The sequence below is a fragment of the Tamandua tetradactyla genome, chromosome 3 (assembly GCF_023851605.1).
Source record: "Tamandua tetradactyla isolate mTamTet1 chromosome 3, mTamTet1.pri, whole genome shotgun sequence".
In the NCBI taxonomy this organism is placed as follows: Eukaryota; Metazoa; Chordata; class Mammalia; order Pilosa; family Myrmecophagidae; genus Tamandua; species Tamandua tetradactyla.
This window is the reverse complement of record NC_135329.1, coordinates 87,373,152-87,387,692: the sequence shown is the minus strand read 5'-3', so window position 1 is coordinate 87,387,692 and position 14,541 is coordinate 87,373,152.

Below are 14,541 nucleotides of genomic sequence, written 5' to 3'. Positions count from 1 at the left end.
CACAGAATAACTTGGACAAACCAACAAGATCTCACTCCCTATACAAGATTCCATGTATTTATGGTGTGCACTTAAATTGACCATACAAGTTAAATTAGGTAAAGCACTACCCAAAATATAAGTTTTGCACCAACTAAATATCTCTCCCTTTGGTCTCACACAGAATTTGAAGCTTTAAAATATGACTGATATCATCCTTTACCCTGTATTCTGATCTACCCCAGTCCTATCTAGGTCAGCTTCATTCATCTCTCTAGTCAAAGTGAAATACCTTTTTCAACTTTTTAAACAGTTCCTGTATGGGGTACTGCTGACTTTTATAGTTTCAGAGTTCTAATTCTGGGTCTCAAGTGTCGCAAAAATACCTGAAGTTTCTGGGAATGACCCTGTTATATACAAACAGCTCAGTATCTCAGAATTTAGAAATGACAGTTACAATTTCTGAATATATGTGACTGCTATAGGAGCTTACAATCTAGGACCTTTTACAATAGGCTCTGTGTTAGTTTGCAAGCAGTCAGAATGCAATCTAACAGAAATAGAATGGCTTTTTAAAAGGGAAGTTAATAAGTTACAAGTTACAGTTCTAAAGAATTGAAAGTATCCAAATTAAGGCACTTATAGGAGGTTACCTTCACTCAAGGAAGGCCATTAGGTCAGGAATCCTTCTGTCAGGTAGGTAGTCAGGTGACTGGCATCTGCTGGCCCCTTGTTCTTGGGCTCCGTTGCTTAGAGTCTCTGTTCCCATGGGCATTCCTCACTTCACTTCCCTGGGACTGGTTTTCATCTCTAGGTTTTCCTTAGCAATCTCCAGGATCTGCCTTGCTTAACATATCACGGTAATGTCTGCTGGACTCCAAGGATCTCCAAACATCCATGTCTCTGTTCTCTGAAGCAAATGTTCTCCAAGCATCTGCATCTGCATCTGCTCTCTCTGTCAATTCTGAGGCTTCTGCCTTTTCTGACTCTCTCCAAAATGTTCCTCTTCTAAAGGATTCCAATAAACTAATCAAGATCCGTCTGGAATGTGTCACCACATCTCTGCCTAATCAAAAGGTCACACCCACAAGTGGGCATGCCACATCTCCATGGAAATAATCCAATAAAAATTTACAACCTACGGTGTTGAATAAGGATTAAATGAAATGGTTGCTCCCACAAGATTGAGTCAGGGTTAAAACATGGCTTTTCTAGGGTACATAATACTTTCAAACCAACACAGGCCCCAACATGATAACCCATGCTCTTGACTTCAGTTCACTGTGTTTTTATATTATGGTTAGTCCGTGTGAGTGAGGCATGACAATATTTGTTTTATTGTCTCTGACATTTCATTCAACATAGTCCTTAAGGTTCATTCACAGAGTTGCATGCCTCAGGCTTCACTCCTTCTCGCAGCTACTCAGTAGTCCACTGTATGTATACAGTTTTCCTTCCATGCCTCAGTGGTTGTACCTTTAGGGTACCTCCATCCATTGCAAATTGCAAACACTGCCCCCATAAATACCAGTAAGCAAATACCCATTCCTGTCCATAACTCAGTTCCTCCAGGTATATACTGAGCAAAGGGGTTGCAGGAGTATATTGGAAACCAACCCCTAGCCTCTTGTGGAACCACGACACTGCCCTCCAAAAAGATGCACCTCTCAGTATCCCTACCAACAGTGAATAGGTGCATCACTTTCTCTGCATTTTCTCAAGCACTTGTTTCTCACTGTTCATTTTTAAACAGTTTTATTTGCACATCCTATAATCCAACCTAAGTAAATAGACATGTCTTCACCACCATAATCTATATGAAGACATTTCCTTTTCTTCCACAAGAATCCATACCCCTACCCCACAAATCCACCTTTCGACAATTAGTTTTTGCATAATGCCTTTGTTACATTCAGTGAAAGCATATTAAATGTTACTGTTGACTATAAACCCTAACTTACATTGATTGCACTTTTTTCTGTATACCATCCATGTTCAACCCCTTGCAATGTTGACATTCATTTGTTCTCCCTCATGCTAAATTTTTTTTTAATTGTACATTTAATCATTGTCCACTCTAGGCAATATATAGTCTCAGTCTTTAACCTCTATCTTTTCTTCATGTTTCATATGTGGCCCCAGCCCTTCTCTCTCAATCATACATTCAGCTTCATTCAGTATACTTATATTATTGTGCTACAATCAGATAGCATTTTGCTATCCATTTCTGAACTTTTACAAACACTCCTGTTTGCACAATCTGTATTCCTTCAGCACCAAATACCCAATCTCTACCCTATTTCTATCTCCTGATAAACTGTATTCTTAAACTTCAACTTTCAAAGTTCACTCATTAATGTTAGTTCATATTAATGAGAACATACCATATTTGTCATTTTGTTTTTGGCTAATTTGACTCACCATAATGTCCTCAAGGTTTATCCACATTGTTACATGCTTCATGGCTTGATTCTGTGTACAGCTATGTAATATTCCATCTTATGTAAATACCACACCTTGTTTAGTCACTCATCTGTGGATGGAGATTTAGGCTATTTCCATCTCTTGGCAATCATAAAGGATGCTGCTATAAACATCAGTATACAAATGTCCATTTGTGTCCTTGCTTTCATTTCCTCTGAGTATATTCTCAGAGGAGTAATGGGATTGCTGGATCATATGACAATTCTATGCTTAGCTTCTTGAGGAGCTGCCAAACTGCCTTCCAGAGTAGTTGTACCATTTTACATTCCCACCGACAGTGAAATATTGTGCCTCTTTCTCTACATCCTCTCTAGCACTTATCATTTTCTGATTTTGTTTTCATAATGGCCATTCTAGTATTTGTCAGATGATACCTTATTGTGGTTTTGATTTCCACTTCCCGAATAGCCAGAGAAGTTGAGTATCATTTCCTGTGACTTTTAACCATTTGCATTTCTTTTTCTGAGAAGTATCTGTTCATATCTTTGGCCCATTATTTAACTGGGTTGTTTGTGTCTTTGTTTTTGAGTTGAAGAATCTCTTTATATATTCTGGATACTAAACCCTCATATGATATGTATTTTCCATATATTGTCTCCCATTGTGTAAGCTGCCTTTTTTACTTTCCTGGCAAAGTTCTTTGATGCACTTTTTTTTTTTTTAATTTTGAGGAGATCCCATTTATCTGTTTCTTTTTTGCAATGCTTATGCTTTGGTGAAAGGTCTAGGAAACCACCTCTTATAACAAGGTTTGTAAGATATTTCCCTATGTTTTCTTCTGAAAGTTTTATGGACTTAGCTCTAATGTCTAGATCTTTGAAACATTTGACTTAATTTTTGTATAGGGTATGAAATATGGATGCTTTTTCATTCTTTTGCATATGGATATGGATATCTAGTTCTCCAAAGGCCATTTGTTGAAGAGGTTGCTCTGTACCAGGTAGTGTGGCTTGACCATCATAGAAAAGATCAATTGCCAATACATAAGACTCTATTTCTGGACATTCTATTCATTCCATTAGTCAATATATCTATATTTATGCCATTACCATTCTGTTTTGACCACTGTACTTCAAAAAAATGCTTTAAAAGTCAGGTAGTGTTAGACCTTCCACATCATTTTTCTTTCTCAAAATATTTTTAGCTATTTGAGACATCCTGCCCTTCCTAATAAATTTAGTTATTGGTATTTCTATTCCCCCAAGGTAAGTTGTTGGGATTTTAATTAGCATTGCATTGAATCTATAAATCAACTTGGGTAGAATTGATATTTTAATGATATTTAGTCATCCAATCCATTAACATGGTATGCCTTCAATTTTTTAGGTCTTCCATGATTTCTATTAGCAATCTCTTGTAGTTTTCTGTGTAAAGGTCTTTCATATACTTAGTTAAATTTATTCCTAAATATTTGATTATTTTGGTTGCTATTGTAAGTGGGACTTTTTAAAATTGATTTCCTCCTCAGAATGCTCATCTAGTGTATAGAAACATTACTGCTTTTGGGATGTTGATCTTGTACCCTGCCACTTTTTTGTATTCATTTATTAGCTCTAGTAGCTTTGTTGTAGTTTTTTTTTAGATTTTCATCATATAGTATCATGTCATCTGCAAACAGTGAGAGTTTTACTTCTTACTTTCTGATTGGGATGTCTTTTATTTCTTTTTCTTACCTAATTGTCTTGTTTCTGATCTTAGGTGAAAAGCTTTCAGTCTTTCCCCATTGATGATGATGTTAGCTGTGGGTTTTTCATATATTCCCTTTATCATTTGAGGAAGTTCCCTTCTATTCCTATCTTTTGAAGTGTTTTCATCAAGAAAGGATATTGAATTTTGTCAAATGTATTTTTCTGCATCAATTGGAATGATCATGTGGTTTTTCTGTTTTGGTTTGTTGATATGGTGTATAACATTATTTGATTTTCTTATGTTGAACTAGATTTGCATACCTGGAATAGATCTCACTTGGTCATGGTGTACAATTCTTTTAATGTGTTGCTGGACATGATTGGCAAGTCTTTTGGTAAGGATTTTTGCATCTATATTCATTAAAGAGATTTGTCTGTATTTGTCTTTTCTTGTACTACCTTTGTCTGGCTTTGGTATTAGGGTGATGTTTGCTTCATATAATGAGTTTGGTAGCTTTCCCTCCTCTTCAATTTTTTTGAAGAGTTTGTACAGGATTGGTACTCTTTCTTTCTTGAATGTTTGCTAGAATTTACGTGTGGGGCCATCTAGTGCTGGACTTTCCATTTTTTGATGACTGATTCAATTGCTTTGCCTCTTTATTGAGGTCTTCTATCTCTTCCTGAGTCAATGTTGGTTGTTCATGCCTTTCTAGGAAGTTGTCCATTTCATCTACATTGTCTAGTTTATTAGTATATAGTTACCCACAGTATCCTCTCATTACATAATTTACTTCTTTGGGGCAGTGGTTATGCCTCCTCTTTCATTTCTGATTTTATTTATTTCCTCTCTCTCTCTCTCTGTCTCTCTCTCTGTCTTAGTCAACCTAGCTAAGGGTCCATCTATTTTATTGATTTTCTCAAAGAATCAACTTCTGTTTTTTTGATTTTCTCAATTGTTTTCATGGTCTCAATTTCATTTATTTCTGCTCTAATCATCATTTCTTTTGTTTGTTTGCTTTGGGTTTAGTTTGCTGTTATTTCTCTAGTTCTTCCAAGTGAACCATTATTTCCTCAAATTTTGCTCTCTCTTGTTTTTTAATATAGACATTTAAGGCAATACATTTCCCTCTCAGCACTGTATTTTTCGTATCCCATAAATTTTGATATATTGTGTTTTCATTTTCATTTTCCTTGAGATATTTTCTGATTTCTCTTCTAATTTCTTCTTTGGCTCATTGGTTGTTTAAGAGTGTGTTGTTTCACCTCCATATATTTGTGAATTGTCTGGCCTTCTGCCTGTTATTGATTTTCAATTTTAGTCTGTTATGATCCATGAGAGTGTTTTGTATGATTTCAATCTCTTTAAATTTATTGAGACTTGCTTTGTGGCCCAGCATATGGTCTAACCTTGAGATCCAAGAGCACTTGAGAAAAATGTGCATGCTGCTGTTGTGGGGCATAATGTTCTGTGAATGTCTGTTAAATCTAATTTATTTATTATATTATTCAAAGTATCTGTTTCCTTAATGGTCCTCAGTCTAGATGTTCTATCCACTGATGAGAGTTGGGAATTGAATTCTCCAACTATTATGGTAGAGGTGTCCATTTCTCCCTTCAGTACTGTCATTGTTTAGCTCATGTACTTTGGAACACTCTAGTTTATTGCATAAATATTTATGATTCTTATGTCTTCTTATTGAATTGTTCCTTTTATGAATATATAGTGTGCTTATATGTCTCTTTTAATTGTTTTACATTTGAAGTCTAATTTGTCAAATATTAGTATGGATACTCCTGCTTTTTACTAATGGTTGCTTTCATGAAATATTTTTTCCAACCTTTCACTTTCAACCTATGTTCATCCTTGGATCTAAAATGAGTCTCCTGTAGACAGCATACAGATGGGTCCTCCCTTTTTAATACTTTCTTTCAGTCTATACCTTTTAGTTGGGTAGTTTAATTCATTGACATTTAATGTTATTACTGTAAAAGCAGTACTTTTATCTACCATTTTGTCATTTGGATTTTATATGTTACAACAAACTTTTTTTTTTATCTTTTTACCTTTACTGATAGTCTTCATTTCTACATTCTTCTCCAGAACTCTCTCTCCTGTCCTTCCTTTATGCCTGTATTGTTCTGTTTAGTATTTCTTGCAGAGCCAGTCTCTTAGTCACAAAGTCTCTCAATAATTGTTTGTCTGAAAATATTTTAATCTCACCCTCATTTTTGAAGGACAATTTTGCTAGTTATAGAATTCATGGTTGGCAGTTTTTGTCTTTTATATCTTAAATGTTTCATATCAATGCCTTCTCATTCCATGGTTTCTGCTAAGAAATCCATGCATAGTCTTATCGAGCGTCCCTTGTATATATTGGATTGCTTTTCTCTTGCAGCTTTCCAAATTCTCTCTTTGTTTTTGACGTTTGACAATCTGATTAGTAAGTTTCTAGAAGTATGTCTATTTTTATCTATTCTGTTTGGGTTATGCTGCACTTCTTGGATTTGTAATTTTGCGCCTTTCATAAGAGATGAGAAATTTTCAGTGATTACTTCCTCAATTAGTCTTTCTCCTCCTTTTCCCTTCTCTTCTCCTTCTGGGACACCCAAACATGTGTATTTATGTGCTTCGTGTTATTTAATTCCCTGGGGCGCTGCTCATATTTTTTCCATTATTTTCCTATATTTTCTTTTGTATCAGGTTTCAGATGTCCAGTCCTCTAGTTCACTAATCTGTTCTTCTGCCTCTTCAAATCTATTGTTGTATGTTTGTATTGATTTTTCTTCTCTTCTGTTGTGCCTTTCTTTCCCATAAGTTCTGTGACTTGTTTTTTCAAGCCACAAGTTCTTCATTTTGTTCACCCAATATCTTCTTTATATCCTCCCTCAACTTGTTGATTTGATTTTTAGATGAGATTTTCCATATCTCTTTGAACATCCTAAATTAGTTGTTTCAACTACTGTATCTCATTTGAGTTGTTGGATTATTCCTTCGACTAAAGCATATCTTCAATTTTCCTAGTACAATTCTTTATTTTTTGTTGGTGTCAAGGCATTTGCTTTCCTTAATTAGTTTATTCCGGAGATTGTTTCCCTTCTTTTGCCTATGGATTTTCTTGCTGGATAGCTATGTTCTCTATCTATTCTTTGACATTCAGTTCAACTTGTTTTAGACCTCTAGCATATGTGCTATTTAACTGATTAGCATTTTTCAGTTCTTGTTTTACTGTTTCTTGCCTTGTCTATATGGAGGCTTTTTATTTTTCAGGAGGGTCTCCTCAGATATTATAGAACTCAGTCATTTTTTCCCAGACAAGACAGGCTCCAGGTTGAGGAGGAAATTTAGCCAGCTTCAGTTTTTCCAGAGGGTGAGACCCAGCAGGTTGTCAGACTTTCTTATGAAGCCTCTAGACTGCCTTTCCTATACTGTCCAGTATGTGACATTTGTCTGTCTGCAGCTTTCCACTAGCTTAAAGTGATGTGGCATCTTAAAATTTCAGCAGACTCTCCCTTTCAAGTTTGTGGTTGAAGCAAAGTTGAAGTAGTAAGATGGCTTTGATTGTTTCTGTTTTCCAGTCCTTGGTGCCTGAAATCTTTGAAGGAGGTATTCAAATTGAGCTAACACCACCTCTCCCACACACCTTTTCTTGGGGGAAGATACACCCTTTAGGGAATTAAGTTCTTTCACTTGATTAATTACTTGGTCTCTCAGACAATTCCATTTCTATCTATTGAGCTATTTAAGGAGTAAAAAAAAAAAAAACAAAAAAACACAAGCAAAACAACTTTTCAGAGATGGACCCCTGCTCCTTGGGTTTGTCAATCAAGAGATTGAGTTGGTATGTGACTCTACATGTCTCCAGGCTATATGTGCCCCCTTTTCTCAGGGTCCAGTCATTTTCCAGTGTTTTGTGCTGTCCAACTCAAAAAGCCTCTGTTTTTGTTTTTCTATCAGCCCCAACCCTCCTCTATTAGCCCTAAAACTCTTAGAAACTTTAGTCCCTATTCCAGGTTTATCTGTGGTACGGACCTATTTTTAGTAGTCAGAATTTATTCATTAATTCTGCAGTTGGAGTTTGGTTGAGCTAAGCCTTTATTACTAATAAAGTCTGTTTCCTTTACCCTTGGGGAACCAGTCTGTTACACCCATGGGGGAGAGGCTCCAGCCTCTGTGGCTTGGGGGACTTTCAGTTCCATATAGGATCTCAGCCATTCCACCTATTCTTGACTGGTGTACACTGTGTCTCTGTTACTGATGTTTCCCCCAGTAGTTGTTTTGTACCATTCCTGGCTATTTACTAGTTGCTCTGCAGGATGAACTAAATTTCACACCTCACTATGCCTACATCTTGCCCTGCCCTCCATTTCTATACTTTTTTACTGTATCATTAAAAATCCTCTCAAGAAGATACTATCTAAGTGTTGTATTTCAAGTCGAGAATAGTAGTTTCAGGACACCTGGCTTTCTATGGTTTGACTTCTTGCTGGAAATGAGGGTGGGTGGTATCAGGGGGTCAGCTCAGAATGTGGGCTCAGAAAATGCCATTTTCCAGTCTTGCTTCTTCTTTCCCTCTATGCCAGAAAATCCTAAGCTTCTCTTGAGGACAGCATGGCATATTGGAATCCTTGCAGGACTATTGTGAGCTCCATCTGACCCTTTCAAACTATTTTAATAATGATGGTGGTTATGTGTGCCATAAGGACAAAAATACCCCTTTTCCATTTAAGAGGTGATGACATCCAATATTGCAGAGCTTGGTTAACAGCAGAAATTACTAATGCCAGTAGCTAGGCAATGTGTTATATCATTTACATTTGTCACTTCTATAATTTAATATTATATTTAATATTTTGACATTGCTGTTATTGTTTTGTGCCATACAAAGTATTTGACTGGCAATATAATATTACTTGTCAGACTATCTAGGTTTGAACTGAAACTTTGCTGTTTGTTTGCAGTTTTATGATCTTGGCTAAGTAACATAACATTTCTATGCCTCAATTTTCTTATTTTTAAAATCAATATATTAAGAGAACCAACCTGCAGGTTCTGTTGAACCAATTTGTGATAACTCAGTGAGTTTGGACATGTAAAACTATTGCATGATTTATGACTTATAGTAGTTGTTGTGTTAGTTTTTATTTTATTCTGACACAGTCAACTTTAGCAACGTTTCCCTTTTTGGAGTCTGGGTTATTAATCCTGTGTGGAGATCAGGGAATGTTTAAAACATAAATTTCAAGTTTGTTTGAAAAACAAATAAAAGAAATATTCTCAGATGCATTAAGTTTAGGATTTTATCCAAGAGTCTTTAATTCAAAGCTGGGGTCTGTGTCTGGGTACTAAATGTCCGGACCACTGAGGTTTCTCAGACGTTGGCACACAAGGTGTGCTGGTTTGAAAGGATGTATGTAGCCTAGAAAATCCATTTTAATCCTAACCCCATTTTGCAAAGGCAGCCGTTTCTTCTAATCCCTATTCAGTACTGTACGTTTGAAACTGTAATTAGATCATCTCCCTGGAGATGTGATTTAATCAAGAGTGGTTGTTATGCTAGATTAAGTACAGGCATATTTTCACCCATTTGTGGGTCTTGATTAGTTTCTGAAGTCCTATAAAAGAGGAAACATTTTGGAGAAAGCTAGAGATTTGGAGAGAGCAGAGAGTGCTGCAGCACCACGAAGCAGAGAGTCCATGAGCCAGCAACCCTTGGAGATGAAGAAGGAAAACGCTTCCCGGGAGCTTCATGAGACCAGAAGCCAGAAGAGAAAGCTAACAGATTACATTTGTGTTCACCATGTGCCCTTCCAGCTGAGAGAGAAACTCTGACTGTGTTCGCCATGTGCCCTTTCACTTGAGAAAGAAATCATGAACTTCATCGGCGGTCTTGAACCAAGGTATCTTTCCCTGGATGCCTTTGAGTGGACATTTCTACATACAAGTTGTAACTGGGATACTTTCTCAGCCTTAGAACTGTAAACTAGCAATTTATTAAATTCCTCCTTTTAAAAGCCATTCTGTTTCTGGTATATTGCATTCCTGCAGCTAGCAAACTAAAACACAAGGTAAAGAAAAATAGAGAAGCTTTCCAGAAATCCATAGCCACACATGCTGAGACATTCTATAAAGTGGACCTGAAATTTGTTAAGTAAGAGACATTCTTGTACTTAGATTTCTCCCCATGATTGGTCCCAAATAATGAGATGTAAAGGGACTGTCCCTTCTTGGAAGGGACCTTGTTGTCTTTCCTTCTAATGGAGGAAGTACTTCCTGGTCAGGTGCTTTTATTTTTCCCACACATACATTTTTTCAGTGTGGAAGTTGTGTCATATAAATTGGATGTTTTATATAAGGCACCTAAGGAAGGACAGAGCCTTCATACTTATTCTGGGAGCTCCTAGGAAGGGCAATACTTGAGTTGTAGTCAATCAGCAAATACGTGGAGGGCAGGGACTCTGTAGAAGGTCTGTTGTCCAGAATGGAGCGATGGGTCAAGTACCAGAGAACATAGCTGGTTTGCAGGTAGAATCATCTCCATCTGGTGCTATAACTGACACTTATGAAGGAATTTTCTTTGCAGATAATGATTGGCCCATGCAAAGGGCAGGACTGAATATATAGCTAATTGGGGTTGAATAGGGTATGCCTTTTAAATTCTGTAAAACTGTAAGAAGGGAAGCATAAGATGCCATATCCCTCACAAGTATTTCTATGAGTAGCATGGGCTTCAAAGTGAAGAGCTAATCTGACTTAATTTTTGGTTCCATCAATTGACTCTAAGTTTCCTCTCCTTTCTCTGTGCATGTTGATGTGAAACATTTACAATTGCAATGTCTTAAAAAATCTCTTGGTTTACAGTAGCATCCAAAATTCAGAATCCATAAAGGAAAAGGTAGATACAGTTGACCATGTAAGAATAAAATAAATGCAACATACAATAAATACCAATAATATCAGTTTTACACCATACTATAATAGTTTTACGTGTATAAACTCACTGAATCCTCACAACTCCTATGAGTTGGTTTTCTTACTAAACCCATTTTAAAGATCAGAAAACTGAGACACAGAAATGTTATGTAACTGGCCAAAGATCATAAAGCTGATTAAACCACAGAGCTGTAATTTAAACCCAGATGGTCTGACAGGCAATACCATATGACTTTTCATATATTTTGTGTGGCACAACACAACATATATAATCAACAGACTAACGATAAAGTGGGAAGCTTTAATCACAATACAATAAAAGAAAAATGTTAATTTCAATAGCTTGGAAGAACATACAAAAATCAATAAGAAATAATATAAACAACTCAAAATAAATAAAAAGAGGGAGCAATATATAAAAAAAGTAAATAAGTAGTTTAGTATTTACAGGAAAATGGCTAATAAGCATGTGAAGAGACACTCTGCCTCAGCTGTGCAAAAGCACTACAAATCAGAACAATGAGGTAAGTATTTTTCTCCTATCTCAAAAGTAAAAATTCTAATGCTTAATAATTCCCAAGTACCAGCAAGCATGGGGGGAAACAGGGCCTCTCATAGAAATGGGAGTATAAATTGGTACAAGATTTCAGAGGGCAATTTGGCAATGTCTATTAAAATAAAAATGCACATATTCTTTGACCCAGCACTCTTACTGTTAGAAATGTGTTTTTCCAATTCACCATTTAAAGTGTTACCAATGTAATATGTAAAATATGCCCATTACAGCCTTCTGTGTAACAGCAAAGAACTGGAAATGACTAATTTGCAATGCTGCAGGCTCCTGAAATGATGGTACATAATGCAATGGGATACTATTAAGTGGTTCCAACTTAGCCAATGTGAAAGGTCTCTTAGGTAAATAATTAAGTTGAAATAAAGCTGAAAACAATGAGTATAATATGGTCCCTTTTGTATAATTTCCCCCTTGTTTATGAATCTCACAAATGTTCAGGAAGAGCCCTGAACCTGGAGCACCTAAGCAAGGGCTTGAGCCTGTGACCCAGAGCTGGGCAGTGTACAGAGGGAGCCATACCCTCCTGGCTGCTGACCAGACCACCTGCCTTCTGGGCTGGACACCCAGTGGGAGTCCTCACAGCAGCACCCTTCTCAACTCATCTTAAGGGTAAACTAAGATATTTTTCCTGTAGCCAAGAGACTCCAGGTGCTGCAGTCTACACATGGGACTAAATTGCTCGTATATCCCAGTTGGTTTGAGTCAAGTACATATTTCCTTTCGACGTTGGAACACTTTGCTAACTACCTGATTAACTTTGTCAAAGGGCAGGCTTTGCATTAACTTTGCTTCCTAAGAACTGGGATCTGGTCCTACTGCCTGCATAGAGGAAGTAAAAGAGTAAATGGCATCCCCACACCCATCCTATTTGTAGGAATCACATTAGGGTCAACTGATAATAAGTTAAGCTCAAAATCCCTTAGCACATGCTGATTTATTCCTGTTTCCTTGTCGATCAGAATTTAGTGTGGAGGTGGGGTGGGCTCTGCACTACTACCCTGGCTGGGGAGGCTCCATCCAGTTTAGCCGCAATGCCTTTGTGATGTGCCCAGATGCCATGGCAGAGAGATCAGTTTTAGAGGATCCCCACTTACAATGCTCCAGCCTGAACTGACACTTCCTCCATGCACAACAGCTGGAACCAGTCATGACTCAGCTTAATTGTAAAGGTGATGGGAAGTATCATCCTTGAATGTACCTGGAAAGACAGGAAGACTGGATGCTGATGTACAAAGATGGTCCATCATAAATGTTCTCACTTTTTTCCTTCGGATTGGTAGTAGAGCTGGAGCTCTAGTTTAGGGTCCGGTGGGGCTGTTGGAGAGCAGAAACCCATTCACACCGGCACTGCTATTACAGGGGGTTAAGTGCATGGCTTTTAACACCGGGTTACCTGGCATTGAATCGCAATCCTTATTCTGGCATCAGCTTGGCTATGGACAAGTTGCAAACTTCCCTGTCCCTTCATTCCCTTATCAGTTTAACTAGGGTTGTCATATTAACTCATAGGGTTGTAAAGTTTAGATTAATGGTTGAAAAATGTATCAAATCCTCTCTAGCACAGGGTAAACTTTATGAAATTACCTATGATGATCACTGCTATTAATTAATTAATCAATTAAAACCTCCTATACTGACTCCCAGCCTTGTGGCTAAGTGGAGGCACTCTGGGAAGAGAGAATGTGTCTTCTGCAAGGTGATAGCTGTCCTTCTCTGCAAAGCACTTTTCTTGAGTCAGGGGAAGAGGAGTTCAACAGGTCCACAGGGCTCATGACAGGGAGTGATCTGGTCCCAGCAGTTAAATCTGCCATGGAGAAGAGCTGTTGCAATGCAAAGCTGGCACCATGCTGGGGACCCACCAGGGCTCTTATATTTCACCACTGCCACCTTGTGGCAGGGAGAGCAACTGCACACGGAGAGGTTCAGTCAATTTGCATCTTTTCCCTTCCTTACTCTACACAGAGACCTGGTCTGAGCTCTTTGACCAGCCTACCTGAGGCCGCTTTAAATCAGAGAGAGAACCTCAATAAAGGGAGGAAGGCTTTCTCGCAGAGGGTTGTTTCCAGTCTCAAAGAGGTTTAGTTTTGAAATGAAAAGGCTTCGGACCTTTTATCTCTTGACAATGAAATATGCCACCAAATATAGTAATTAGATGAATATATGTAAAAGAGAGAAACTGAAAAAAGTTAATTACAAGAATAGATGAGAATATTTAAAAAAGTAATTCAGCATTGGTGAAATTTTTTTTTTTTAACTATACTAAACAGTATATGGGATAATTTCGTGCTCACACAAGCAACCCCTGCTTACTCTCGGTCTTGAGTTTTCGGTGCTTCTCCCTGTTAGACTGTAGAGCTGCAATCTGGTTGTAGCTTCTTAAATTAGTTTCCCCAATCCTTCTAAACCCTGCCTTTTTTTTCTTCATAGCCTAAGCAATAAAGTGTGTTGCACTGACAGGCCTATTAATGAATATTTCTCTCTCTTTCTCTTAACTTCCCCTCTCTCATAATAGTGGGACCAGCCAGAAGAATTGCTTTTTTTTCTCTATAAACGGAGTTAATTTCATTCCTTCTTTCTTTTAACTCCTCCTCAGATTCCATTATCCCAAAGATAACGGATAATCACAAAAGCTCAAATAAATTCTAATTTTCCATTGCTTTTTCAAGTGCAGGAGATACCATCTGTAGTATTACTGTCATCACTCTAATCCCAAATTCCTGCTAATCTTGAAGCTCAAAAAATCAATCAACAAGAATTTAAAGGATGACTACTGGAGCTCAGAACTACTTTGAGTGTTGTGGGGAAGTGTCAAAGTGGATACAATGTAAAATTTTAAAGTCAGTAATTGTCACAGTATGGCAATTGTCCCAGTGGTGATTTTTGATATAACAAAATAAAAAGAAAATATTTAAAAATGCTCAATTAAGCCACACTTATTCTTAATT